Source organism: Lampetra fluviatilis, chromosome 46 (genome assembly GCF_964198595.1).
Source record: "Lampetra fluviatilis chromosome 46, kcLamFluv1.1, whole genome shotgun sequence".
In the NCBI taxonomy this organism is placed as follows: Eukaryota; Metazoa; Chordata; class Hyperoartia; order Petromyzontiformes; family Petromyzontidae; genus Lampetra; species Lampetra fluviatilis.
Window position 1 is genome coordinate 7,779,037 of NC_136320.1, and position 26,619 is coordinate 7,805,655.

Sequence of the window (26,619 nt, forward strand, 5' to 3'; positions counted from 1 at the left end):
CCAAAAAGATCTCAACGACTTGATCAGAGATCTTGGTCTCACCAAGTCCAATGCCAAATTGTTTTACGTCTAGGCTCAAGCAGTGGAACTTGTTGGATAAAAGTGTCCAAATCGCTGCTCAAAGGAAGCATCACCAACCTTTTTGCAGCTTTTTTACCCGTCAAGATGGGCTCTGCTTCTGCCACAATGTGACCAGTCTGTTCAAGGCAATCGGAATCGCCTGTAACCAGAATGAGTGGCGCCTCTTCATTGGCAGCTCACCCAGGAGCCTGAAAGCCGTGCTACTCCATAATTGTAACAAGTACCCGTCTCTTCCCCTGGCTCACTCGGTGCACCTCAAAGAGGATTACAACAGCATCAAAACCTTGCTGGACGCCTTGACGTATGATGCATACGGCTGGGAGGCCATCGGAGAATTCAAAATGGTGGCATTCCTGATGGGTCTCCAAGGCGGTTTTACCAAGTTTTTCTACTATATTTGCCTTTGGGACAGCAGGGACACCAAGGCGCACTACCACAGGCAGGACTGACCACAGCGGACCGAGTTATCTGTGGGGAAGAACAACATCAAGTGGGAGCCACTGGTGGACCCACGGAAGGTGCTGATGCCACCACTGCACATCAAATTGGGCCTCATGAAACAATTTGTCAGAGCTGTAGATAAGGAGTCGGCAGCCTTCAAGTACCTCCAAGACTTCTTCCCTAAGCTGTCTGAGGCAAAGGTCAAAGCCGGTGTCTTTGTCGGACCACAGATAAAGAAGATCCTGGAGTGCAATGAATTCCCCAAGATGCTCACTAGTAAGGAGAAAGCGGCTTGGAACAGCTTTGTCGCAGTGGTTCGTGGCTTCCTGGGAAATCACAGGGTCGAAAACTATTTGGAGCTGGATGAGACTTTGGTGAAGAACTACGGCACAATGGGCTGTAGGATGTCCCTCAAAGTTCATATCCTTGATGCTCATCTTGATAAATTCAAGGAGAACATGGAGGAGCAAGGCGAGTGCTTCCGCCAGGATATCCTGGACTTTGAATGCCACTACCAAGGACAGTATAACGAGAACATGATGGGAGACTACATTTGGGGGCTGATTCGTGAAAGTTATTTACAGTATACTCGTAAATCACAAAAACTACTCACTTATAAATCTTTTGTAGTAATTTGTGTATTACCTTGGTATAAATACATGTACATTTGTATTCATATGTTGTTTTTTTCTGACTTCATGTGAACGAAAATACACAAATTCGCCAGTTTTCTCATTGAAAATAGGTACATTTCAAAATAGTGTTATCTTGGTGCTATTTTACACGGGAGATCCGCGGTGTGCGAGCACAGAAGCGGTAACAAATTAAACGTTGCAGAGAACGAGTGCAGCGGAGTCCCTAATGAATATTTGCATGGCAAATGAAGGAGGGGTATTTGATGGTCAGAAGCGAAATGCAGGCGAATAAAACAACTGTGGAAAAGTAGAGTGTGACAGCAAGAGGTGCCAGAAATGTAGGTGCATGTCCAAGTAAGCTCTGCGATTTACTCCAGCCGTGATAATCAGACGCGGATCAAAACATTGTGCAAACGTGTGTGAGAGAAAGGAGGTGCCAGAACAAAGTAAGCTACAGGTGAAAGTAAGTTCTGCGTTTTGGCCCAATAGAGACATAGGTAGGTGTGTGTATGTAAAATTATTTCGCAACGTACGTAGCCAATCGTGCGAAGCGGAGTTGTGGGTGGAAGGACAACAATCTAAACACAAAGAGCAGTTCTGAAGAAATTAGTTTTCAATCTAGATTATTTAAAAGTATATAGCTCCAGCAGCTTCCTAATATCGGAAGGAAGAGCGTTCCAGAGAGCCACAAAAGTGTGTCTGAAAGCGCGCGATGCAGTGGAGTGAATGGATGGATGGAACCAAGTGGAATATGAGGAACAAGGGTATTCCAGAAACGTGGAGTACACAGTGGCTTCACAGCCTTGTATATACAGGGGTGAGAAATACCGTACAGCAGAATGCATGATAGACAAAAGCACATCGCATAGGTAACTCATTTTGTTTAGCGTTTAACCTTTGCTTAAAATGTGTTTAACATCGATTGTGTTAATGCCCCTCCCTTCCCACTGACTTTCTGTAGGATGCCCCTCGCTTAAATATAGCCACGGCTACTGGTTTGCATCAAAGAGTCCACGTGGGATCTCCAAGACATACCAACGGAGAGTTGAAACTGCACACGGAGCAGCGAGAGATCCGGCCAACTCTAAAGCATTGAAAAACATTTCACTTTTCTTTCGAGGCCATCTTTGTTGGAAACCGTCGCACAACTTAATATGGTACTCGGCTGTATACATATTTAAAATATAAATGTTTGTTTTATTACACATTACCCAAGCAGCTTGGGGGAAAAGTCCTTGCGGTTGGCAGGCTTTGCACACTGGGGCCAGTTTACACGCAGCAGAGTACAAAAAAGGTTTGCGTTGACAAAGGTATCCGTGAGCAAAAATCAAAACAAACTGTCACCACCCTCATGGTTAACGCCGTCTTACACTGGGGAAATAAAGAAAACATTCTGATAGGTTAATGTTTTTGGTAATAACCCATTTTTTAACAAACAGTCTGTATTGACAGGGATGTGAGACAAGCAACGAATACAAAAAATATACCACAAACACTATATAGACGTGCCAGCTGCGTGAAACATTCACAAATTGTTTGATTCCTGCCGTTTTGGTGACATAATGAGATGGCAGTCGTCGTGAGAGGGAACAGCGGGCTGTGCCGCCAACCCCAGCTACCGGAGTTTGATTCACAGCCACGGATTAACATCAGTGATCCGTGTTTTATTTTTCATGGATAAGTGAAGTAAATTCGCAGTATTCGCATTATGTTCGTTGCCCATAATACAGCGGATGAATAATTTAAAAAAAATATCTATTTTCTTATATCGTTTATTTGACTGTTATTAAGATTAATGTTTTTAATCGTGTAAAATATATATTAAAAGTCAAATTTTACTTAAAACTTTCGTGACTACAGGAATTCATGTTCTTTGCTTCTTTCGGTAAAGTCACGTAGATATAAAAATTAAAAATAAAGTGAATAAAAATAATAAAAATAAAAATAATAACGTAATTCTAGATTTGAAATTTTCGTGACTGCAAGGATCCATACTCTTTGTTTTTTTTTCGGTAAAGCCACTTAGGTAAAAAATATAAAATAAATTAAAATGAAAACAAATAAATTAAATCACGACGTTTCGGAAGCAACACAAGCAACCGTCATCAGGTGTAGACTGCTCCAGCAAAATTACTGAGTCGTATGATACATTTTTTGTTTTGCTGGAGCAGTCTACACCTGATGACGGTTGTTTGTGTTGCTTCCGAAACGTCGTGATTTAATTTATTTGTTTTCATTTAATTTATTTATATTTTTTACCTACGTGACTTTACCGAAAAAACCAAAGACTACTAATAACGTAGACTGTAGCCTGGTTCTTAATCGCAGTGAGTGTACTGGCAATCTCTAATGTGGACTGTAGCCTGGTTATTAAGTTTGGTGCGTGTACTGGCAGTCTATAATGTAGACTGTAGCCTGGCTTTTAAGCTGGTGAGCGTAGTGGAAGTCTATAATGTAGATTGCAGCAATGGATATTAAACTGAGTGAGCGTACTGGCAGTCTATAATGCAGACTGTAGCCTGGTTCTTAACCTGAGTGAGCGCACTGGCAGTCTATAATGTAGACAAAAAGAACCAAATCATATATTGCAAGTTTTTTTATTTTTACTAGAATTTACCACCAATTATCATAAATTAGCCTGATTTTCAACGTGCCAATTTTGCTGAAATAAAGACGTGAATTTGCATATTTTGCACAAGTGACAGCTTTATTTGATTGACTCTGTTGGGTGGTTAAGGATTATTCAGGAAGTTGGCATGGTACCTACGTTACTATTTAACCCAAAATAAACCTAATTATAAAATCAAGATAAGTTTGATCATATATTACAAATGCTACGTGAAAATAAATCGCAGATGCATCACAACAAACAAAAATACACTCACGTGTTTGTATCCTAATGCCAGCTTTCATGTGCACAACTGCTATTCGAGCACCCCCAACATTAAAAGCGGATAATTTTAAAATGAATTGCTTGTCAGTGACTTTTTTAATGCAAGCACTTGCAATTGGTTGCAAAAAACGTGTGATTTTGAATTAACTGTGCGTAGACTTAATCATCGTGAAAAATAAGCGCTCGGTAGAATTTAAATAAGTGCCTGTGCGTGCGTGATGAGTTTAATAAAATATATATATACGGGCAGACAAACATATCCTCAGAGGAAAGTGGATGCATTTACGAGCACTTCCATTATTTTCCACCCGCCCATCTGTCATTAGTCATATGAGAATGGTACCCAATATTCTGAGCCCAATTTAGAAGGAAATAGCAGACGGTTTCAAATTGCTGCGACTCAAACACAACAAGAACCACAAGTTTACAGATTGCTTTGTTCTAAGGGATCACCGGTAGATTTAAAATTGACAGAGTTCCAATGTTTCACCCCAATGATGTGTGGGTCTTTTTGAGGGGATTGTGGAATCTTTAACGTTACGTAAACTATTTTAAAACCTACTTCTGCATGGGCCGTCAAATTCATTTTATTCAAAGGGCGATTGGACCCAGGGATTAATTGCTGCTGGCAGGAATGTGCCTTTTTCTCCACAAGAACACATCTTCCCAAGATGGAATGTGCCAGCAACATTGAATAATGTTACTTTTAATACAAAAATCAGTTTATTTAGGAATACACTTAGAATTATTGAAGGGCTTCTCCGTTACTCAAATCATCCCTAATGTAATTTTCATCATGCCCCATCGTTTAAAGTGCAGTTTCCAAGTATTATTCAATCTCTCTCTAGCCCCTCTATTGATGTGCTATGAAAGGGCCTTTGCCCGAAACATCTGCCGACTTGATTTTATTTTCCGGCAGGCGTCATTGACAAACCCTGGGCACCTAATTTCACCTGTGAGCAACGCAAGAGAACTCTGGAAGGTAAGATGTACAATTGTTTCACGGAATTTTACGTCATAAATTTAAAAAATGTAAATTGTAAAAAAATTACATGTTTTAATGTTTTACAATTTCCAATGTTATTGGAAAAAAAGATCATACATAAAAAATGTTGCGAGAATGTCTTACACATTAATCATGCGTGAAATAAATGTATTTTTGTAGGATTGTACAGAGGGGAAAAGAGAGCCATAAAGTTCGCTTTCCAAAGAATTTGGCGGGAACCCACTGACCACTAAAGCAACTGCTACTTCTGCATGGTGGATCCTTCCAAACGTCTAACTGGAAAGACAGCACCTGCTATCACGTATCCAGACGTTCCTTCATCCATCACCGGCAGGCGTCATTGACAAAATGTCCATAATCAACGTTTTTGGGTTAGATCGCGTTATTTATAAATAATATTGGTCGCGAAAGCCTACGTGTTAAATTGACAAAATGTGTTTAGTTTTGTTCCTTGTGCACAATCCGTCACGTGATGTAGATGTTCATATTTCTAACTCGGTCCCTGGCGAGTCGCGAGTTCGACTGTACACCGAAATGACTGTGCGAATCAGAAGCTGGAGCCAAATTTGGTCGTAACAATACACGTTACTTGAAATAGAGCATTTGGAGTATATTTTCTGCGACTCCAGCAGTGTTTGGCAATGTAAGCGCATTGAAGTTATCCCATTAAAAAAGTTGCAATGAAATTCGCCCTCTTCGAGTAACTTTTACATTCGTTATCACCATGCTACAATCCCATGGCCTTCCATATTTTCTCGAACAAAAACGGTGGGCACTGCATCGCACGTCGCTTTCAGATGAGCTTTTGCGGCCGTCTGGAACGCACTTGCATCAGATATTAGGAAGCCACTGGCGCTATGCACTTTTATATAATTACTTGAAAGTTGCTTTTTGTGTTTAGTCTGTCATCCTTCCCCCGCAGCTCAGATTAGCACAGTCGGCTATGTAGGGTGCGGAAAGAAGTTCAACATACGTAAACATACATGCAATTGATCAACACCAGACTCAAGTCAATCCCTGGGGAAGTAAATACCTCACCCCGCAAGTCGTTCACCAACCCCTGAACCACGAAAGTCCTGACAGAGCAGCGTTTCACTACAGCTGCTCCAACCCTTTTGGAATCGCACCCCGGAGTAAATTCCTCTTCATATGTGCATATGAAGAGGAATTTAGCATATTCATGGAAAATGCGTAGGAGGTGGGCGGGGGGGGTTTCAAAGTCATATTATGCCCATGCATTATGCAGGATCAGCCGCACCAAGGGGGGGTGCAGGGAGTAGCATTAACAAAGGAAAGGAATGTTAATGATATGTAGCTGCAGTTACTAAACAACCACGTAGAAAACTAAAGTATAAACTACATAAAAAACTAAAGTATAAACTGCATAGCACCATCAGTATACTTACTATACTCTACAATAAGCTGAGTTACTAACAGCAAGTAAACCCCCCCCCCCGCCCACCTCCTACGCATTTTCCATGAATATGCTAAATTCCTCTTCATATGCACATTATTTTTTGTTAAGGCGCTCTTCCACCTCCAACCCAGTTTATATATAAGCTCCTAGCTTGGTAGTGTCTCATTCTTCACCTGAAGACGGCTGCTTGCGTTGTAGCCGAAACGTCGTGAGAATTATTTCATTTTATTATGTTTTATTTTTATTATTTTATTACTTCCCTTCTACGTGACTTTACCGAAAGAACCAAGAAGATGAATCCCTGCAGTCACGAAAGCTTTAAATCGAAAAATTACAATTCTACGTCGTAAAAATTATATAATATGCTTCCATCTAAACTTTATTATCTTGCATCACACGAGCATATACCGTACTATATACTGCCATAGATGAACCCAACATTCAATTATATACTGTATTACTATAAACCACCCTATACCTTATACATTTCAACATAACACTATGTATTATTCTACCCACCCTAATGTGTATCGAAATGGTTTATTACGTCCTTCCAATGATTGCTAAGCCAGAATCCATCTTCTCGGTTAAAATTGTCTCTGTGTTTGTATATGTGGATCGCCTCATGAACGAATCTCTCATGATAGCCAGATGGCTTGCAGAGAACCTCTGTCTTGGAGAAGTCAATGTCATGTGAGCCCACTGAGTTGTAACAGTGATCTGCCACGGCTGAGGTGTTTGTCCTACCGTGTTTCAGGTCAGCTTTATGTTCACGGATGCGGTCCGAGACATGTCGTTTGGTTTCCCCAATGTAACTGCTACCACAGAGGCAACTTAGTTTATAGACACCAGGGTACTGTATGTCTGGAACCACATCTTTTACAGACGGTACCAGATCACGGATTTTATGTACTGTGTTGAATTGGACCTGGATCTTGTGTTTAATCAGGATTTTGGAGATCTTTTTTGTGACCCCAGCAATGTAGGGTAAGGTGATGGTCTTGAAAGGCTCCTCAACAGGATCCTTCTTGATGGTTGGAGTGATGGCTTTGCGGATTGTGTAGTCGGAGTAACCATTAGCCTTAAGAGCTTGGCGTACGTGTTTGAGTTCACTGGAAATGTGTTCATGGTCGGAGATGCATTGGGCTCTATGATATAGAGTCTTGATGAGGGAATTCTTCTGGGATGGACTAATCAAAAGGAGACCTGAACCATCAGGTCTCCTTTTGATTAGGACATCCAAAAAGGGTAGCTTGCCATCATTTTCGACTTCCATGGTGAATCTGATGGCTGGGTGTATGGAATTGATGTGGTCGAGAAATTGGTCTAGAGCAGGCCGGCTATGTGGCCAGATGACAAAAGTGTCGTCTACGTACCTCTTCCATAAGGTCGGGCGTAGAGTGGCAGTCTGGATGGCGTCCGTCTCAAATTTCTCCATGAAGATGTTGGCTACAACCGGAGATAGGGGGAGCCCATTGGGGTGCCCTCAATTTGCTTGTAGAAAGTTGCATTCCAGGTGAAGTATGTATTGGTTAAGCAGTGTCTCACCAGGAGGGGTACCCCAGCATTCAGTCCTTGATGAACCAAGTCTTCAATGATTGCGATGGTGTCAGGTACAGGAACCTTGGTGAATAAGGAAACCACATCAAAACTGACAAGCAGGTCGTCTGGGGACAGGGCAATCCCCTTGATTGTCGATACCAGGTCAGTAGAGTTTAGTACTGCAGAGGTGGTTTTTCCAGTGAAAGGCCGTAGGATTTCAGACAAAAAACGAGCCAATTTATAGGTGGGGGAGTTGATAGTAGAGACAATGGGACGAAGAGGTGTATCTTCTTTATGTTTCTTTGGCAAGCCGTATAATCTTGGTGGCCTGGCTGCAGAAGGTTTCAACGAGAACTGTTTGGTCTGATCAAATAATGCGGTTGAATCAGAAATGATTTTGTTGGTTTTAGTGACGAGGCTGTTGGTGGGGTCTCTTTTTATTTTTGTATAGCTGCCATCGTTGAGTAGTTCTTGCATTTTGTTGTTGTATTCTATTTTGTCCATGATAACAGTGGCATTGCCTTTGTCGGCTGAGAGGATGACAATGTCATCCCTCTTTTTTTTTAATTGAGCTAATTCAAAACGCTCATCTTTGCTGATGTTGCTAGCTGGCATCTTAGCGTTTTTGAGGGTTGCAGAGATTTCGGATCTTGCTACGTCTGCAGCGATGTGACTCAAGCCCTTGAGAGCTACATCTACTCGAGCAATTATATCATTAACTGGTATGTGTCTAGGTGTGACTGCAAAGTTTAGTCCTTTAGCTAAAACGGATTTCAAACCTTCAGAAATAGAACTGTTACTGCGATTAATTACGACTTTGTTAACATCTAGCTTTTCAATGTGTGGGTCCGGTTTCTTGTTTGAGAGGCGGTTGAATTTGGAATTCAAGTTGTCCTTACATTTAGTCGACATAGCGGCAGCTGAAGAGGCAGTCATTTTTCAACAAGCTCCGTGATAAGAAGGCTCAGCTAATCAGCTAATCGAGTCTCTCACCTTTCTGAAGAGATGCCGCGACTCTAAGGTAATACCAAACGCATTTACACTAACATCTGCTGCTGTAACTTCTTCTAATGCGAAACGAATTCTGTCTAGAATTAGCTTAGCTCTTATCTCAGAGAAAATCAGACTTACGCGCACCGAACTAGATCAGTTAGACAAGACACTCTACAAATCACACTTATCTTTGAGTGCAACAATGTCCACATCGGATTGGGAACATGTAAAAAAAATGACTGCCTCTTCAGATGCCGCTATGTCGACTAAATGTAAGGACAACTTGATTTCCAAATTCAACCGCCTCTCAAACAAGAAACCGGACCCACACATTGAAAAGCTAGATGTTAACAAAGTCGTAATTAATCGCAGTAACAGTTCTATTTTTGAAGGTTTGAAATCCGTTTTAGCTAAAGGACTAAACTTTGCAGTCACACCTAGATACATACCAGTTAATGATATAATTGCTCGAGAAGATGTAGCTCTCAAGGGCTTGAGTCACATCGCTGCAGACGTAGCAAGATCCGAAATCTCTGCAACCCTTAAAAACGCTAAGATGCCAGCTAGCAACATCAGCAAAGATGAGCGTTTTGAATTAGCTCAATTAAAAAAAAAGAGGGATGACATTGTCATCCTCTCAGCCGACAAAGGCAATGCCACTGTCATCATGGACAAAATAGAATACAACAACAAAATGCAAGAACTACTCAACGATGGCAGCTATACAAAAATAAAAAGAGACCCCACCAACAGCCTCGTCACTAAAACCAACAAAATCATTTCTGATTCAACCGCATTATTTGATCAGACCAAACAGTTCTCGTTGAAACCTTCTGCAGCCAGGCCACCAAGATTATACGGCTTGCCAAAGATACATAAAGAAGATACACCTCTTCGTCCCATTGTCTCTACTATCAACTCCCCCACCTATAAATTGGCTCGTTTTTTGTCTGAAATCCTACGGCCTTTCACTGGAAAAACCACCTCTGCAGTACTAAACTCTACTGACCTGGTATCGACAATCAAGGGGATTGCCCTGTCCCCAGACGACCTGCTTGTCAGTTTTGATGTGGTTTCCTTATTCACCAAGGTTCCTGTCCCTGACACCATCGCAATCATTGAAGACTTGGTTCATCAAGGACTGAATGCTGGGGTACCCCCCCTGGTGAGACACTGCTTAACCAATACATACTTCACCTGGAATGAAACTTTCTACAAGCAAATTTTCTCGACCACATCAATTCCATACACCCAGCCATCAGATTCACCATGGAAGTCGAAAATGATGGCAAGCTACCCTTTTTGGATGTCCTAATCAAAAGGAGACCTGATGGTTCAATGAGCCACTTTGTCTACAGGAAAGCCACCCATACGGATGCTTATCTAAAACCGGATTCCCACCACCATAATCCATCCCAGAAGAATTCCCTCATCAAGACTCTATATCATAGAGCCCAATGCATCTCCGACCATGAACACATTTCCAGTGAACTCAAACACGTACGCCAAGCTCTTAAGGCTAATGGTTACTCCGACTACACAATCCGCAAAGCCATCACTCCAACCATCAAGAAGGATCCTGTTGAGGAGCCTTTCAAGACCATCACCTTACCCTACATTGCTGGGGTCACAAAAAAGATCTCCAAAATCCTGATTAAACACAAGATCCAGGTCCGATTCAACACAGTACATAAAATCCGTGATCTGGTACCGTCTGTAAAAGATGTGGTTCCAGACATACAGTACCCTGGTGTCTACAAACTAAGTTGCCTCTGTGGTAGCAGTTACATTGGGGAAACCAAACGACATGTCTCGGACCGCATCCGTGAACATAAAGCTGACCTGAAACACGGTAGGACAAACACCTCAGCCGTGGCAGATCACTGTTACAACTCAGTGGGCTCACATGACATTGACTTCTCCAAGACAGAGGTTCTCTGCAAGCCATCTGGCTATCATGAGAGATTCGTTTATGAGGCGATCCACATATACAAACACAGAGACAATTTTAACCGAGAAGATGGATTCTGGCTTAGCAATCATTGGAAGGACGTAATAAACCATTTCGATACACATTAGGGTGGGTAGAATAATACATAGTGTTATGTTGAAATGTATAAGGTATAGGGTGGTTTATAGTAATACAGTATATAATTTAATGTTGGGTTCATATATGGCAGTATATAGTACGGTATATGCTCGTGTGATGTAAGAGAATAAAGTTTAGATGGAAGCATATTATATAATTTTTACGACGTAGAATTGTAATGTATTACTTGCTGTTAGTAACTCAGCTTATTGTAGAGTATAGTAAGTATACTGATGGTGCTATGCAGTTTATACTTTAGTTTTTTATGTAGTTTATACTTTAGTTTCTACGTGGTTGTTTAGTAACTGCAGCTACATATCATTAACATTCCTTTCCTTTGTTAATGCTACTCCCTGCACCCCCCCTTGGTGCGGCTGATCCTGCATAATGCATGGGCATAATATGACTTTGAAACCCCCCCCCCGCCTACCTCCTACGCATTTTCCATGAATATGCTAAATTCCTCTTCATATGCACATTCTTTTTGTTAAGGCGCTCTTCCACCTCCAACCCAGTTTATATATAAGCTCCTAGCTTGGTAGTGTCTCATTCATCACCTGAAGACGGCTGCTTGCGTTGTAGCCGAAACGTCGTGAGAATTATTTCATTTTATTATGTTTTATTTTTATTATTTTATCACTTCCCTTCTACGTGACTTTACCGAAAGAACCAAGAAGATTTGTAGTGACTGTGAATATCACTGTGTGGTGCCAGGCTTGCGAGGCCACGGCGGATAATATGTTGTCATTATATGCAGCCCGGTTACTGGGCATAGTACCAGCCCTCGCGGGGCTTGGGTGACTGCTGGTCAGCGCAGAGGCACCACGTACAGTGTGCGGTGCGGGCTCCTGGTGAAGGAGCGAGAGAGAGTGTCAGCCAGCCAGGGTTACATTGGGGCATGATACGCTGGTTGACCTGCTGACACGTGACCGGATGATATTGGAGGGGGGCCACCAGTGGACGGGGTGCCACTGGGTGGTCACGTGGTATAGAGGAGCTCTCGGGAGCCTTCGGGAAGGAGCTCGAGAGATCTAGAAGGTGGGCGGGGCGAGGGGCGGAGCCAGCCCCAGCCCGGGCCAACACAATGGAACCTCGGTATACGTCGTTAATTCGTTCCAGAAGGTTGGACTTATATAGAAAATGACGTATACCAAACGAATTTTTCCCATAAGAAATAAAGGGAAAGGAAATAATCCGTTCCAGAGGAAAATAAATAATATTTTATATGGCATATTATACATTAATGGGGTTGTATAAAATAATTTAGACACTAATTATTAAAATGCATGCAGAAGCCACGTGACCCGCGATGCTGCCAGCTGCGTTGGTCACGTGGCGTGCCTCAACCCCACACGTCGCGCTCACCTCGACCCAGGGCTCCACCCTCCATGGGGGCAGCCCTCGACGCCCCCCGCCCCTCTCCCCAACGCCCCCCCGCCCCTCTCCCCCACGCCCCCCGCCCCTCTCCCCCACGCCCCCCGCCCCTCTCCCCACACCCCCCGCCCCTCTCCCCCACGTCCCCCGCCCCTCTCCCCCACGCCCCCTGCCCTTCTCCCCCACGCCCCCCGCCCCTCTCCCCCACGTCCCCCGCCCCTCCTTCCCACGTCCCCCGCCCCTCTCCCCCACGTCCCCCACCCCTCTCCCCCATGCCACCCAGCCGCCTCTCGCTTTGTTTTAGTCATGAACGGGGCATACGCGGGTACTGTACGCGGTGACTCATCCCGACCCATACAAGTTCTAGCAAGCGCGTCGTATCCCAAGCAAGACGTCGCATCCCAAGACATTTTTTCTCTCGAAAAAACACAACGTAAACCAGATTCGACGTATTCCAAAGCGGTCTATACCGAGGTTCCACTGTATAACGGAGGCCCCGTGAGGGTCTCGGGGTTCTTCGGGTTGTTGGTGAAGAAGATGCACGTCGGGTTGAAGAAGCCTCTCGCCCGTGGTCTGGACTGGGCTAGCGGGACCGTGTCTAGTTCTGCCGTAGCGTGGTTAGATGGGCGTTCAACACCCGAGTGTAGGTTACGTTATGTTGTGTTGAGTTGATGTAATAAATAGTGTTGCTCCAAAGACAACGTCTGCGTCTCAGTTGGACTCACTACAAATTTATAAAATAGTTTTATTGACAAATCTAATTAAAACTATTCATATGGTGATGCTGCATTGGCAATGGAGCACAAGTAACAAAAACTCACAATTCTAAATAACCGTCTTGGTATTTAAAACATAACATTCAATATAATCGGTGATATTTTAAGGAATGGGCCCATATTTTACGTGCTATAAAGAAAGGCCATTGGCCCAAAATGGCACCTTTTGCATATATGTTTCTCATCTCAGTATTTCCGGACCCTACCCTCCGTTAGCTACATTCGAGGCAACACCTACCATCTCCCCTGCTTGTGAATGACATTTGTATAGCGATTTGCAACTTAAGTGCCATTTCTTAGAAAATTTGAATTCAAATGAGGAAATGCATTTTTGCTATTCTTGCTGTTATAAGTGCCATTTCAAATGCCGTGCCAATTTTTACAAATAGATTTCCATTATACAGGGGGGACCAGATGTGTTGTGACCTGTAACATTTTTTCCTTTTCATATTCCTTTCTGTTTTAAATAAACTTATGGTAAAAATATATATTAAGTTTTAGAGAATTAAATGGGGGACACAAGTTATATGGACCACCCCGTACATAGTAGTTTTTTGTATCAATTAATTAGCATTATTTTTCATGTTGATAAATTGTCCACAATTTTGTTGTACACCACCCATAAAAAGCCTCTCTTCCCATACTAACGTTCTTTCTGCTTGTGCCGAGTCGCCATTGAAACAGACCTTCTTAGCTGAATGGATATTAACCAAAATAAGCTGACCGACCCCTACAAAGGTGCGCAATGGGTCAGTACAAAATATCTGGTGTATCGTTGTAAAACAAAAATAAAATCCCCGTTCCCGAAACAGTTCCACGCACCTCTCTCCACAGCCTTGGAGCCTCCACCAGTGACGCACGGACCCACAGGTCGGCAATTACCGGCGTACAACCATTCCTTTTCCTTCGAAACAAAAAAAAGGAACAGCTTCCCAATCGGATTTCGTCAAATGGCTTGATTTGTAGTGCTTCGAGTAGGGACGAAGCCAAAGCGTACAAGCCCATATAAAAAAAGGTTTCACTGTCACCATACCACATTTCTCTTTCGGATATGTTTTCTGAAATACTGAGCAAGCACACAGCAGAGCCGAGTAAATTAACAAAAAAAGTCAACGCTGTGACAGCAATTTCTTAAAGAAACGGAAGGGATATAAGTTTAGTTTTGCTTGCCGACATCGTACATTTCTGGGTCAGTACTCGAAACCTCACATCGCTTGGCGTGGCGGCAAGTTGAAGTTACGTTTCCATCGCGATTCACGCACGGCGAAGCGCTGTGCTGTAAAACAAGTTGCGTCATACCGGTGTGAGACCAGAGGATGCCAAAAGGTCTAACACCGTTTGGGACGAGGCTCAAAAGAAAGCTGTCTCTGGTGTGGACCAATCAGTTTCAAGGACAATGCATATATTATCAGAGTATGTTTTTTGTTTGCATTCTGACCACAAGCATTGTGGTTAACGCAGACATAATTCCTTGTTAAAGGTTTCAGTTTGATGTTTTAATATCTTAACACCTGTTATGTTGCCATAATAAAAGGGAAAACCTATTATCATATTTTGGTACTAGCAAAGGAGTTCCTATGATATAGTAGTGGGTAGTGATGGTCCTGGTGGTGGGATTCCAGCAATTAAAGGTCTGCCAGGTCTAAAATGGAAACATTACAGCCAGTTATGATTGCTGAGTTTGTACCCATCTTCTCGGTTGAAATTGTGTCTATGTTTGTTTTTATGGATGGCTTCATTAACGAATCTTTGTTGATAGCCAGTGGGTTTGCAAAGTACCTTCGTTTTAGAGAAATCATATAAACAGTTTGCCTTTAGAGGCTAACCCCCCTTTCCTGATGACGACCGCTTGTGTTGTGATCGAAACGTCGTAGTTTTTTGTTATTTTATTTGAACCAATCTATGTGACTTTACCGAAAGATCCAAAGAATACCTATTCTTACTTTTTCAAATTTTGATACTGGCAAAAACGTCCCATGGATAGAGGTATAATATGTTTATTGGGGATATATGGAGAGAGGTGTACTAGTATTTTTTTTTAAAGAGGGATAAACGAGAGATGTATTCGAAAGAAAACCTATACGAAAGATGTGAAATGCATTCACACTAGAGTGCAGAGGGGGTATGTACGGCATTCAGATGAGACAGATGGAGAGACATATCTCCACGATGGCAAGGGTCACGTGTTGAGGAGGGAGCTATCAAATAGATTTTTAAAATACGTATTCAGAAGAGATCAGAGATATATACAAGAGAGATGTACATTTTATAAAAAGCAGTGGCTACAGACATGACCTCAACAAATGCAGTGTCTCCAATGAATTCCGCCCACCTGTCATGTTACCACAGACCATGCACGCTGACCAAGAGGGTTCACTCAATTCATCATTGCAGTCAGTAGTTTGGGGGCCAAACTACATTTTTCGCTGAAATTTCAAAGCCAACGGGAAGAACATTTTAAAAGCAATAGTGCATGTGTATTGGTATACATTCATGTCGTGCGAGGGCTGTCACGGAGGTGCTAAGTTAAGTTTCGCAGCCGCAGTCTGCAGTGGCTTCAGAGTAGGAGGCAACGTTGCCATGTGGATAACCCCAATTACAGCATTCCCCCACTGTTCGCGAGGGATACGTTCTGGAGATGCTCGTGAATAGCAAATGTCGCGGATAATGATTTTGGCCTACGAATATCGTTCACGCGCAATGTCTTGCAGATGCTTCTAAAGCTTCGATAAGTTACCGCTCGTCACTTTATCTCTCATCTCTTTCTCTCTCTCTCGACGCAGTAGCCCGTCGAGTTCCAGATGCGATTTGCGGTTTTACAAAATGGCGGGTAGCAAGTTCGTGAATAACGAGAGACTACTCTAGTAACGTGCAAGTCATTTTCATATTTGGACCACGATGCCGGCACACAATGGCCTACACTTTTTGAAACACATCACGGGATCTCTAATGTCCATTGTGACGTAAACGGCACGTTTTTTAAGTTTAATACACCTGCAGTAATAACCAGGTTTAGGCCAAAGCCCACCACTGTCCAGTCGTCGATACTCGACCTAAATTAAAAAACCTGCACCAGTGCTTTGGCTCCCTGCACTGCTAAAACAATCGTTCCACTGGATATTCGCCACGATGCTGCAAAGCTCCGTGAACCGAACGCATCAGAAGTCGACCCACACACCTGTCAACGATCATCTAAAAAAACACATCCTCCTTCCACGGCCGAGATTCTAGAACTCTGCCGTTTTGGAAACATGGCACCAAACTCTGCACGATATTGACTTTCAGTATTGACGCAGCGCTGGCAAATTTTGTGAGGTTCAAGCAACGTGCCCAACAAACACCCGATCAGCGATCCCACGACTAACACCACACTGCCCAGCTTCTATATCTGTATGTATATATATGTGTGTATGTTGAACATATTTTGCACTCTACGTAGCCAACCGTGCTAATCGGAAGTGCGGGTGGAAAGGATTAAAAAACACAAAAAGCAGTTCTAAAGAAAATTGTTTTTCATCTAGATTTTAAAGTGCGTGGATGGCCACAGAAGCACATCTCAAAGCGTGCAACACAGTCACCCTCTTTGTTCGATGGTTAGCCAAAAGCCACTGCCGGGATGTTTTATGCTCCTTGACGAGATCAGCAAGGTATAGTGACACATTTATATTTACGCGATCTTACCCCAAAAAAAACTTGATTTGGATATTATAAAGGCATTGTGGTTCATTTGTGGCAAGCACTTTGTGTGACGCTATTGGTTGTAATAAATTAATTGGTTAGTCAGATTTGGCGCATGTTCTGCAGTTTGCACATCCTTGCTCTCAAAGTAACTCTTCTCAAAGTTAACAGTTGGAGTAGTTTCACTCGTTGAGCAACTTCACAGCCAACACATTTAAAATCACCCTAATTACGCGTGGTGACATTTTGACAGTAATTATCGATAATTTTTGTAAATATGGCTGATTATTGCAACGTCAATAGTTTGATGCATACAAAATAGGAATGCACAACAGCCAGAACCATCCCAGCGTGGCAGTTCATTAGCATATTCCCGTCATCAAAGTGGACAAATTATTTGTTTGAATGTCATACGTAACCTTTTCACGACCAATATTGATTCGCAATTAGTTTATTTTGATGTCACATCGTGTAGCTATAATTTAAATGTTTAAAATATTAACCTTATACAGCTACACAATCTAACCCAAACAAAATAATCTAATTATGATATTCATATTTAGATTGCAGTACGGATTTTTTTGACAATGTCCAAAAAAGCAGCAAAACCAGTTCTCACCGGACTGCAACCGACACACTGGGTGGGACTTTCTTTGTTTCATCTTTCGGTGAAGACTCATTATAGATTTCCCAGGACAGTTATCCCAACAAGAGGACGATCCTGGGAAAACCAGGCCAGGCGGCTACTATAAACCAAATCCAGTTGAGTCGCAAGCACAATGACAATGACAGAGCGACTAAATTGCAGAGCAAAGGGCGCAATGCAAATCCAGGTCCGGGGTCAACTCAGCCCATCATTCCTCAGGGTTCATTTCCCCCGATGTGTCCAGGCTGCAGAGACCCTTCTCTTCAAGTTCAAGCCCCAAACATTTCGCTTTGGTCTATGACTGAATGCCTCCCCCTCTCTCGCTGAAAGTATCTTCATTCGGCTGCCCTCTCTAGCCTGTGGCATTTTCCCTCCTTTTATTTTCATTCCTCCGAGAGATAATCCATTTAAACTATATATATATATCTTATTGGTTCTTTCGGTAAAGTCACGTAGAAGGGAAGTAATAAAATAATAAAAATAAAACATAATAAAACAATTCTCACGACGTTTCGGCCACAACGCAAGCAGCCGTCCTCAGGCGAAGAATGAAACACCACCAAGCTTGGAGCGTATATTTAAGCTGGGTTAGAGGGGGGGAGGTGGGAAGAAGAGCGCCTAGACAAAATAATTTGCATATCAAGAGGAATTCAGCATATGGAAAATGCGTAGGAGGTGGGCTGGGGGGGTTCCAAATCAATACTATGCCCGTGCATTATGCAGGATTAGCAGCATCAAAGGGGGGGGGGGGGGTAGCATTAACAAAGGAAAGGAATGTTAATAGTATGTAGCTGCAGTTACTAAACAACCACGTAAAAAAACTAAAGTATAAACTGCATAACAAACTAAAGTATAAACTACATAGCATCATCAGTATACTTACTATATTCTACAATAAGCTGAGTTACTAACAGTAAGTAATACATACAAAATTCTACGTTGTAAAAAATTATATAATATGCTTCCATCTAAACTTTATTCTCTTACATCACACGCGTCTATATCGTACTATATACTGCCATAGACAAACCCAACATTAAATTACATACTGTATTGCTATAAACCACCCTAAATACCTTATACATTTTAATATAACACTATGTATTATTCTACCCACCCTAATGTGTATCGAAATGGTTTATTACGTCCTTCCAGTGATTGCTAAGCCAGAATCCATCTTCTCGGTTAAAATTGTCTCTGTGTTTGTATATGTGGATCGCCTCATGAACGAATCTCTCATGATAGCCAGATGTCTTGCAGAGAACCTCTGTCTTGGAGAAGTCAATGTCATGTGAGCCCACTGAGTTTTAACAGTGATCTGCCACGGCTGAGGTGTTTGTCCTATCCACCACGAGATGAAGATCTCCCTCTGCCATGCCAGCCAGGGGGAAGGAGAGGGGTGGGTTGTTTCTATCGTACTTAACCATGGTGGTTGGTGCATGTTAATCAAGTAGGACACATAAATATCACTCGACGCTAAATGTTACCCACAGCTGGCAATAAATCTCGACTCTCGGTGTCCATAGCGCAGGGCGCAAACTACCACTTGCGCCATCGCTCTGCTCCCACTTTTACGAGATTCCTTTTCGTTGTCCGTGGTCCGAGCTATCCGCACACACCGTTGTTTTTTGTTTCATGTGCAAGCAGAAAAAGAAGAAGATGACGTATAACATTGTTATTTTTGCAGAATATGCAATGGTGATCAACATTCATGGCATTGCCTCCATCTCTGCAAGGAGGCGCAAATATTCGAGCATTCCTCGGAGGACGCCGATGACATCTGAGGCTTGCGTCGGGTGCGGCTCCTGTGAAATGCACTGGAGGTGCAACGCCACTGCTGCTTTGCAATGCATTCATTTACCTGTCACACGATATGCATTCTCGTGCACGTCAAGGGGGTGAAGCGGAGAATATTAAGTCACATGCGTAGAATGTATCGGCTGCTGCCACTGTGTTACGCTCAGCACGCTGGGATTGCAATCCGCGAAAGTCGTCGGTTCCATCTCCCGTCACGGCAGTAGAAGCAATCGGTACGTTTGATAAAATATTCCCACCTCTGTCCACCCAGCGGTGTGGTGGAGCAAGGAGGTCGTGGTTTCGATCCCGACCCTGACGCCTGCTGTATATTTGGAGTTTGTGTGTGTCTCTCTTTTCCCCGTGGTTGCGTGGATTTTTCTCCAGGTATTCCGCTTTTCAAATCCACATTAAATTGTACTTTTTAGAGTATTTGGCTGCTATTAGTTAGCAAAGGAGAAATAGAGACGGATATATTCGGAATTCCACTTGCGAGCCAGCAAATGAGAATAGAGAATAGATGGATCAGAGAACACGGGTAAGTTAGAGACATCATGCCGACCGATGAGAAAAGTGGCTCGGGCAGGAGTTGTTGACGTGATGGGATGACGGCTGGTGGCAAAGAATAATGACAACCAAAGCACGCGTACAGGAGGAAGGTCTCCTTGGAGATCGACGTTTGTTAAAATCACGTATGCAGGAACTCTACAAATTGTGGCATCATGAGAGCGCGAGAGACTTTGGGGATGTCTTCATCCAGCCAGGGATTAATCATGGTTGATGATGATGATGAAGCAATGTACCAGGCACTGGCTTTCATGCCGAACCATCCAGGAATTAAACTTGGGGACTGCAGCGCAGTATGGAAAAAACTCTACCATCACTCCCCAGCACACACAACAACAACCGCCATTCGCCACTAAGTGGCGATGACGTCACTACGACGCCTGTGCCAGGCTGCGTGCACTTAAAGGCCACGTGAAGTGTCGAACACCCGCTTGCAGATAGCCGATGCACCAGCTGTGCCCTCTACTGAGCCAACTTGCTGTGTTATTAAGAACTAAGATCCCCCGTATAGCCTTAGCAGACTGTTGGGGCAAGTGCTGTGAGCCAGCACGGCACACGAGGGGGCGAGTGGCCAACACCACACCCGGCCGCCTTTGTCTCCCCAGCGGCGATGTTTACACACCGCACCAGGTACTCATTTGAGGCTGAGTTTGATCGGTCCTGGGCCAGGACCGGTCCGGATAATCGTCACTGGTGTTGGTGGTCGTGAGCGGGAATCAAACTCGGTTCGCCGGGTTCGTAGCGCAGCGCGCTAACCGCTCCCCACCACACACACAGTCACACACAACACAACGTCCATAGCCCACTTCAGAACTCGGCGGATATGCAAAGAGGTCGGATATCTATGTTTTATTTCATGACAAGTTACTCCACGCGCAAATAGGTTTACTGGGACCAAAAAAGGAGGCAATGTCTGACTGCTTTCAAAGCGAGTGAATGTACGCGAGATTAATAATATATTACTGTGTGCCTGTGTGTGGGAAAAGGTCAGATTTGCGAATGTGTATATTGCACAGATACTGCACTGGATCTGAGGGAGGGTTATCGGTTGGGGCAGATAAGTGAAGGTGAAATATTACGACGTTTGTACTGCGTATGAAATACACAATAGATCGGATGTTTCTTCTTTCAAAAAGAGTTTCCGTTTTTTGGTCGTACTACACTCCGATCACGAGCTGCAAACGGCTAAAACCAACCAAGAATGTATTAGCTACAGAAGTTAGATCATTGCCAGAAGAATAACAGAAAAAAATTGAATACAATTGTAACGCTCAGTGGATTACTGTAAGGAGACAGCATTAGTATAAAATAGGACATTGATTGCCGATCCCCAGTAGATTTATGGTGGGAGTGCAGTACACTTTTGGCATTTCCATTCTCCCACGGGACCCATTATTCTAAGCAACGCTGTTAATTGCTATCTAAGTACGAGCCCCCCCACCCAGCCCCCACCACGCCCTTCCATCCTCTCTCCCGGACAGCCCAGTTTCGTACAAATGCATGTTTGTGCATTATTTATTTACTACGTTAGGAATGGCATTCTTCCCCCCTCCCCCTGTGCCTGTGGACTTAACGAGATACGACCCGCGCTCATTTTAGAGGAGCATTTTTTTTCTGCTGCTGCTCTAAACTGACGGCTTTGGGTACAACGGCCAACGCTCCGGTTCGATCTCTCGGTTGCTAGGTATTAACTCCCTCGCCTGGTATGCAGGAGGTCGTGGATTCGATCCTGACGCTGACGCCTGCTGTATATTTCGTGTGGAATTTTTTTCCCCTCCACATTTAGAAACGTGCGTTTAGAGTATTTGGCTGCTGTACATTTCCACGCGATAAGCCACTTCGTTGAGCTATCATTTGTGTTCAGGTCGCTTCTGAAAAAGAGCTATATAGCTCAGGGAGATAACTTCTCACCACCGTGGCGCCCCTGCATATCATGGATACACCTGGGTAAGTCAATCGGCAGGTTGTGGAGAATAGTGGGTTAAAGTGTGGGTATTCCTACTTCTTCCAAGACATCTGGCCAGTGTGTAAGAGGGGGCCAAATCCTCTCTTTAGGGGCCCTCCATAGCTCCCTCTAGTCGAGGCCCTCCTGCAAGTTGTGGTAGATGCAAGGAATTGCAGGGCTGCATCTTTACCTTTGTTGAAGCAGCGCATTTAGTTACGAGAATCGACTTTTAACGAATAAGCTCCACCCGATACCCCCCCCCCCGCCTATCACAGTTGCTTCTCACTGGAAATGGTTGTGGTATATTCTGGAAGCCAAATTATATAAACAAACAAACATCCTTTGCGTATCTCCATAATACACAATGGCAACCCTAATTATGACTGCAAATGGATTGCCCTCTGTTCTGTATTTCTGCCTAAATATAATATAATTATTATTTGTGTACTTGCCACATGCCCTGGACTGGTTTTGCCTTTCAGGGTCTCAGAAGGGAGAGAACTTCTGACGATTAATGTCAACAAAACGGGACGAGGAAATTTAAATTTCACGTAGAAATACACGAGCACAGCTTCATTTGTTCATTTCACCTATCGCTATGCGCCATACTCCATTTCTGTTCCTCTACTTTGTAATTTAAGCGTCAGCTGAGCAACCGGGTACAAGAACAAAAAAACACATTGATCAATATGTCAGGCCACTGCCTAGAAAAAAGCATGTATTAATAAAATAACCCTTCATTATTCCGCTTGTCAGCAGAATGTCCCTTTGTCATATTTAATAGCCATATCTTTTTAGCGTTTTGGGGGGGGGGGGGCTCGCTGTGGCGTCTCTCGATACAGGAACATATCTGGCAGTCTGTTATTTTTGTGCTCATTGGCAATTAAAGTGTAGATCATTACCGTGAGCCAAGAATCAATGTCTCGGAATCAGACATTGAACCTAAGCCTCCGGTGTTCAGCGCTGCCACCCTGCTTAATTAGCAGACCAAGCCTCGGCCCCGCAAATCCGTTGCGTATTTTTTTGGTGCCCCTCTCTCACCCCCGTACAGTTTTGTTTGTTGTTCTTACACGCCAGTCTCACAGCTCGGCAACGGCACCCCCCCCCCCAAAAAGCACGTTTCACGACGCCCGTATTTTGCCGGAAATGTAACGCGTCCGAGAGCCCATTAGCCGAAGGAGATGGAGCGATTAAACTGGCACGTGCGCAGATCGCAAAAGATGGCAGTGGCTTGGGGAGAGCCTTCATCCAGCAGTGGATTGACCACGGCCTATCATGATGTGTTGGGAGCAATTGAACTCAGTGCTTTCACTCTTGAGCTGCGTGCCCAATTTGGTGATCACTTATGGTAATTGTTAAGTTATTCACATCCTGCACAATTTCGTCATTTTATCAGGCATGCTGCTATGGTGTAATGGTAGCACACTGAACTTGCAAATCTAGAGCTAACGACCCAGCTTCGTGGCCTCCAAACCAGTTTTGGGCCCCCACACCCCGAACCTTCCCAGACCCTTGGGGTCAATTATAATTAGATCTACATCGGTATTTGTGAGCCTAAATTACAACGATACTAATTACAATTCATTAGGAAGGACGCAATTACAACCAGTAACTGGTGATACTCAGCTCTTGCATCTAAACAACGTTTTAATGGGTGTTCCTGACATACTGCGCAATGCCCTAGTTTTCACAATGGTATCTTTGCTGCCCCCGACCTCCCCACCGCCCTCTCACAGCTTCCCAAGTCTATTGCACCCCCCACCCACTCTGCTCTCACTGCTGCACCACGGCACTCGCAGCAGCCTCGTCCGAGTAGCCGTCACTTTCAGCCACTTTAAGTCAAGGCTGTAAATGTCCCAGCCGAAGGGCGAACACTTCCTCCTGTTCAATGTTCGACACGGGCAAGAAAAAAAATCCTGGGCGACAGCAGCGGTGGGCGGTGGGCGGGGGGAGCTTGAGCCGATTTTTTTTAAAATTTATGTTATTTCGTCCAAGAAACACTTAATGCCAAACAAAAATAAATATACGTTTTGGGCCGGTCACTGTTTAATGCGTTAACCGTTGTGACAATTTGCAGGCGTTTCGTTCTTTTAGTTGAGTCACGATGTTTGTGTTTGGGATTAAACGATGCTGCCATGTTGGAGGCGTTCGCGGTTGTGGGGGCGGAGTGCTGTCCAGCTGTCAGATGTGTTTTTGCATTGTAACAGATTCATTCGGTGATGGCTGCTGGCTGGATTTGCAATGGTGCACAGGCACAAATAACTAATAATTCACATTTGTCAATTTACACTGTGGCCTTAAGGGAAACATAATATGTAAAATAGACAATGTATGGCCCGATTTCATATTACAAATAGATTTCTACTGCATGCTGTCAGGCACTATTTTGCTGACGCTTCACTTCCCAGAACCAAATTCATACCCTGACGAACACAATTACCCCCCCCCCCCCCATATTGTTTAAATATAGAAGAAAAAACCGCCAACTTTGTTTATTTTTCAGAGCAGGTTCTGTGAGAATCTGTTGCAAACCCGTTTTCAGAAGACGGGATCAACACTGCTCGGAGAGATTCGCGGATGGATTCTCTTCGCCAACTTTATTGTGTTTGACCCGGCGAGAACACGCTCAGAAAAGTACACTGGGAATATATTTATGGGGAAATGTCCCCAAATATATATATACAGTGAGGGAAAAAAGTATTTGATCCCCTGCTGATTTGTACGTTTGCCCACTGACAAAGAAATCATCAGTCTATAATTTTAATGGTAGGTTTATTTGAACAGTGAGAGACAGAATAACAACAAGAAAATCCAGAAAAAGCATGTGAAAAATGTTATAAATTGATTTGCATTTTAATGAGGGAAATAAGTATTTGACCCCCTCTCAATCAGAACGATCTTAAAGGGAGTGCTCCTAATCTCAGCTTGTTACCTGTGTTGAGGAGTTCCCACGGACGCACTCGGAGACGCAGGTAAGTTGAGAGGCTTCCGCCAAAGGTTTATCAAGGATATAACAATAACACACACCAGGGTATACAACTTCCCAGGGGTTATGGGTCCTACACTGAGTCCCGCCACACGACCCTGCTCTGTCTGGTCCCAGCCTGGCTAGCTCGGGTCTCTCTCTCGTGTCGGATCGTGGACTCTGCCAACTCCACCGACCGAGAAGCACCTCCACGGCTACCACCGGCTTCCCAGGGGTTAGGGGTCCTACACGGAGTCCTGCCACACGACCGTGCTCTGTCTGGTCCCAGCCCGGCTAGCTCTGGTCTCTCTCTCTCGTGTCGGATCGTGGACTCTGCCAATTCCACCGACCGGAGAGAGAAGCACCTCTACAGCTACCACCGGCTTCTCCCCAGACTCCCTATTCGATCCCTCTCTCTACCCCTGGTTCCCTCTTCACCCTGTTACTCTACTCGTTCCCACAGTGACCCCGCTCTCGTCACGGGGTCTCCCTTAAGTACTCTAGGAGACGTGACGTCATCGCACTGAACGGCACACCTGACGTCACGTCCCCATTTCACTCCTCTATACCTGTATAAAAGACACCTGTTCACAGAAGCAATCAATCAATCAGATTCCAAACTGTCCACCATGGCCAAGACCAAAGAGCTCTCCAAGGATGTCAGGGACAAGATTGTAGACCTACACAAGGCTGGAATGGGCTACAAGACCATCGCCAAGCAGCTTGGTGAGAAGGTGACAAGAGTTGGTGCGAATATTCGCAAATGTCAATCTCCCTCGGCCTGGGGCTCCATGCATGATCTCACCTCGTGGAGTTGCAATGATCATGAGAACCGTGAGGTATCAGCCCCGAACTACACGGGAGGATCTTGTCAATGATCTCAAGGCGGCTGGGACCATAGTCACCAAGAAAACAGTTGGTAACACACTACGCCGTGAAGGACTGAAATCCTGCAGCGCCCGCAAGGTCCCCCTGCTCAAGAAAGCACATATACATGCCCGTCTGAAGTTTGCCAATGCACATCTCAATGATTCAGAGGACAACTGGGTGAAAGTGTTGTGGTCAGATGAGACCAAAATGCAGCTCTTTGGCATCAACTCAACTCGTCGTGTTTGGAGGAGGAATGCTGCCTATGACCCCAAGAACACCATTCCCACCGTTAAACATGGAGGTGGAAACATCATGCTTTGGGGATGTTTTTCTGCTAAGGGGACAGGACAATTTCACCGCATCAAAGGGACGATGGACGGGGCCATGTACCGTCAAATCTTGGGTGAGAACCTCCTTCCCTCAGCCAGGGCATTGAACATGGGTCGTGGATGGGTATTCCAGCATGACAATGACCCAAAACACACGGCCAAGGCAACAAAGGAGTGGCTCAAGAAGAAGCACATGAAGGTCCTGGAGTGGCCTAGCCAGTCTCCAGACCTTAATCCCATAGAAAGTCTGTGGAGGGAGCTGAAGGTTCGAGTTGCCAAACTTCAGCCTCGAAACCTTAATGACTTGGAGAAGATCTGCAAAGAGGAGTGGGACAAAATCCCTCCTGAGATGTGTGCAAACCTGGTGGCCAACTACAAGAAACGTCTGACCTCTGTGATTGCCAACAAGGGTTTTGCTACCAAGTACTAAGTCATGTTTTGCAGAGGAGTCGAGACCTGCGCCTTGGCTGGGCCAGGTCAGGTAGCCTCCTTGAGAGGAGAGTCGGGGTATAGGTGGGCAGTAGGCGAGTTAGCTGGGAATACCTCCCTTGAGAGCATCGGGTGAAGAGGTCGTTACC